Source organism: Pongo pygmaeus, chromosome 6, assembly GCF_028885625.2.
Source record: "Pongo pygmaeus isolate AG05252 chromosome 6, NHGRI_mPonPyg2-v2.0_pri, whole genome shotgun sequence".
Taxonomy (NCBI): Eukaryota; Metazoa; Chordata; class Mammalia; order Primates; family Hominidae; genus Pongo; species Pongo pygmaeus.
The window spans coordinates 41,384,346-41,388,686 of NC_072379.2; positions in this window are offsets into that span (position 1 = coordinate 41,384,346).

The following is a 4,341-nucleotide window of genomic DNA, read 5'->3' on the forward strand; positions in this document are numbered from 1 at the left end:
GAAAGAGGGTCCCTGAAGAGGGTCACAAGTCCAGGCTTCCACTCAGTAACAAGAGCAGGCACAGTGGCCACACAGATACTCACCCTTGAACTGGTGATGGAGATGAATATTCTGCTCTAAACTGAATACCAGTCCAGGAACAGTGGCTCCCACCTGTAATCCCAGCACTTTGGGAGGCCAAGGCTAGTGGACTGGTTAAGCCCAGGAGTTTGAGACCAGCCTGGCCAACATGGGGAAACTCCATCTCTATTAAATATATAAAAATTAGCTGGGCATGGTGGCATGTGCCTGTAGTCCAAGCTACTCCGGAGGCTGAGGTGGGAGGATCACCTTAGCCAGGAGGTCACTGCACTCCAGTCCATGGTTGGGAAAAGCTAACCTAGAAGACTTAAATGAGATGAGAAAAGAGGCCATGTGTTTCAGAGAAATAGTCCTGCCCTGGAAGATAGGGCGCCAGGAGCAAAGTTCAAATCTGCCTGGGCCTCAAGTGGAGAGAGCCCTGCCTATTGAAACCGCCTTTGCAGAATTTTAAGTAAAGAGAGAAATCTAACACGACTGACTCCATCTTGCTTCTAACCTTACGGGCTAAATTGGTTTGTTTAATTGTTTGTTTGTTTGTTTTGCTTCTTCTCATGCAGAGGCCAAGATAACTATGAGAAGAATTTAGTTTATAGTTAAACTTTGAGACAAGGGAAACTGATCCCCCTCCTTGTTTAGAGACTGAAGCTGCATTCGTAAGACAAGATTAGAATTATGGTAGGGGATTGAACTTTGCTAAAGAATAGTCACCATTAACAATGACCTGCTGTTGCTTAGTTTGTTTTTCTGCAGGTTGCTTCCTGCCCCAGAGTCACGCAAACGGGGGTTGCAAGATTTCTGACTCCTCCAGGTACTCCTATAGAGAACATCACTATTGTGAAACCTAAAGAATCACTCTTAAGCCGGGAGCTGTGGTTCACACTTGTAATCCCAGCACTTTGGGAGGCCAAGACAGGCGGAGCACCGGAGGTCAGGAGGTCAAGACCAGCCTGGCCAACATGGTGAAACCCCGTCTCTACTAAAAATACAAAAATTAGCTGGGCGTGGTGGCGCAAGCCTGTAATCCCAGCTACTCAGGAGGCTGAGGCAGGAGAATCGCTTGAACCCAGGAGGCAGAGGTTGCAGTGGGCCAAGATTGCCCCACTGCACTCCAGCCTGGGCAACAGAGCAAGACTCCGTCTCAAAAAAAAAAAAAAATTGCTCTTTGAGATAGTTTTCAGATTTAGCATTTCGGTAGACAAAGAGACACCTCCTGGGCCAGAGACTACCTTCCCTTCTGGGAAGTGACTCAGCTGCACAAAGACAGTTTTAGCTGCCCCTGTGATTTCATCCCCAGCCAATCAATTGTCTCAGTTCTCCAGCCCTCTGTCTGCCAAAGTACCCTTAAAAAACCCTAGCCTCTGAATTCTGGGAGAGGCAGGTTTGAGAAGTTTCTCCCATTCTCCTCTCTTGGCTGGCCCTGAGATTATTAAACTCTTTCTTTGCTGCAACCCCTGCTGTTCTCATTGGTTTTTTCAGGACAGCAGGCAAGAAGGACCCGTCGGGCTGTGACACTATCTCACAGGGTTGGGAGAAGGGATCCCAAACAGAAAACTCATCCAGCTTTCTACCCATAAACGTTTACTGAGCACCTACTTTGTGTATTATACTCGTTGCTGGAAATACAGAAATTAATCCCTTCAGAAGCTCACCCTCTAGCAGGCTCTGCCTTTGCCCCTTAAGAGTTGAATGGCCTTGGGCAAATGGCAGCCTCATCATAGAAATGGAGGTAAGAGTAGAAACCTACCTTCTAAAGTTCTGTGAGGATTTAGGGAGTGAAAGTTTGCACAGCATGCCAGGAGCTCCCCACTGGCCACTATGACCATCAGTGGGAATGACAGATGTTATCAACAGGTCCTTACAAGGGCTGACAGAATGTGTTGAGATGGAGCTGAGAACCCTGAGAGGAAGGAGGGGTCTCCATGGAAGGCACAGGGGACACTTTAAGGGGGACACTTTGAGGAGTTAAAACAAGAGAGGGGAATAGATACCTTGTGTGGAGACCGGGCCTGAGAGAGCACCCAAGTGTGTGAGGTGAGAAGGGTCGTAAGGCTGGAGTTGGCCAGGGCGGTGTGGAGAGGAAGGCTGGGCAGGTCGTGGAGGACTCTGGACCACGCTCAGGATATGGACTTCTCTTTGTAGGCCATTGAGGAGCCAGAGGGAACCTCTACACAGGGTTGTGACATTCTGAGACTTGAGTTTTAGGAAGCCAGCATCAGTTGCAGGTGAAGGATACATACAAGATGCAGATCTCAGAACAGGAGATGAGTTAGGAAGTGGAATCTGAGTTACACTCAGGTGGGACGCTCTCTGAAAACCTCCCAGAACATTTTCATTTGTGGTATGGGGGAAGTGGGCAGGAAGTCCCTAAAAAGACAACCGGATTTTTTCTACCTGTGAAGACTTAACTTGCGGGTGGGTGGGTTCGTAGAATGCTTATTGGCATCCCTGGGGCCCCAGGTCAGCCGGTGCAGACACTTGACCAACCCACAGAGACAGGTGCCTGGACCAGGGCCAGTGGGTTTATTCACAGTGACAAATGGGGCTGCCAAATGGCCAGCATGCCAGACCTCAGGCCAGTGCAGCCCATCCTAGGGGAAAGTCTAGGGGGAAGCCAATGCTTCCCAACTCAAGCTGATTGGAGAATGCAAAGCCAAGTCCAGGGAATAGGGGGGGCCATGGCCACAGCCAGGGTCCTTGAGTGGCTGCCCAATCCTGGAAAGCTCCACCATGGGGATGGGCCTGCAAGTAATCAGCAGTCCACTAGTTCCTACAGGCTGGCTCACCCCGAGGCCTCCTACCCTAAAACCCAATGGAGACGACTGCCTTTACTGTTAACCATAAGGGCGTTCCCTTCTGTTTCTACTTTGCTGAGAGTTTATCATAAATGAATGTTGAGTTTAGTTGCCCACATCTATCTGAAATTTATCTGAAATTCTCTGAATGTGGCAATTGACACTGATTGACTTTTAAGATAAAACCAACTTTTCATTCCTGGGATCAAACCCACTTGGTTAAGGTGTATTGTCCTTCCTATATATTGCTAGATGCAATTTGTTAATATTTTGTTAAAGACTTTCACATCTATGTTCATGAAAAATATTGGTCTATAATTTTCCTTTCTTATAATTTCCTTGTCAGGTTTTGGTATCAAAGTTATGCTGGACCCATAAAGTGAATTAAAAAAAAATTCCTGGGTGGGCCACAGTGGCTCATGCCTGTAATCTCAGCACTTTGGGATGCCAAAGCATCCAAACTAATAATAATAGTAATAATAAGATACAAAAACATTCTTTCCTCTTCTGCTGTATTAGTTAAATAATGGTGTTATTTCTTTCTTAAATGTTTGACAGAATTTACCAGTGAAGCCATCTGGCTCTGGAGTTTTCTTTCTAGGAAAGCTTTTTATTAATTCGATTTCTTTAATAGCTCCAGCACCATTCAGATCTACTATTACTTCTTTTTTTTTTTTTTTTTTTTTTTTTTGAGACAGAGTCTCACTCTGTCTCCCAGGATGGAGTACAGTGGCGCAATCTCAGCTCACAGCAACCTCCACCTCCCAGATTCAAGAGATTCTCCTGCTTCAGCCTCCCAAGTAGCCAGGACTACAGGTGCACCACCATGACCAGCTAATTTTTGTATTTTTAATACAGATGGGGTTTCACCATGCTAGCCAGGATGGTAGGCTGGTCTCAAACTCCTGACCTCAGGTGATCTGCTTGCCTCAGTCTCCCAAAGTGCTGGGACTACAGATCCTTAGATAGAGGGTGTTGAGTGATTATCAAAATCGATATCTTTATCCTTACTAGAGACATAGCAATAAGTAAACAAGGGCTCTTTCTTATATGTCTCTAAAAAGAAGCAAATGTCTTCATACCAAAACACAAATCAGCCCCAGAGATGCTATTAATAATACCAGACAGTCTTGCTGGTCTGGTGTAATGAAGGTAGATCTTTGGATATCGAGAGGCATAGATGTTGCCTTCCAGCAATTCTTCATAAATATTGCATCTCTCAGCTACAAGTGGATAGATCTGGAGCTACAGTCAGTTCAAGATTGCTGGTCAATCAGGGAGCCATGTCCCAGACAGTTGGTCAAGCTTATGTCTTACAGCCAGCAATAGGATGCAAGCAGTGCCAGACAGTCACACATGGTGAGGACAGTCCCCCTCCTCATGCCAAGAAACCTGCAGACAGATTAATGCCCAAACACCTAGCCAGTGGGTCTTTAAAATGGGCAGTTGGGGAACATCATAAGTAAAA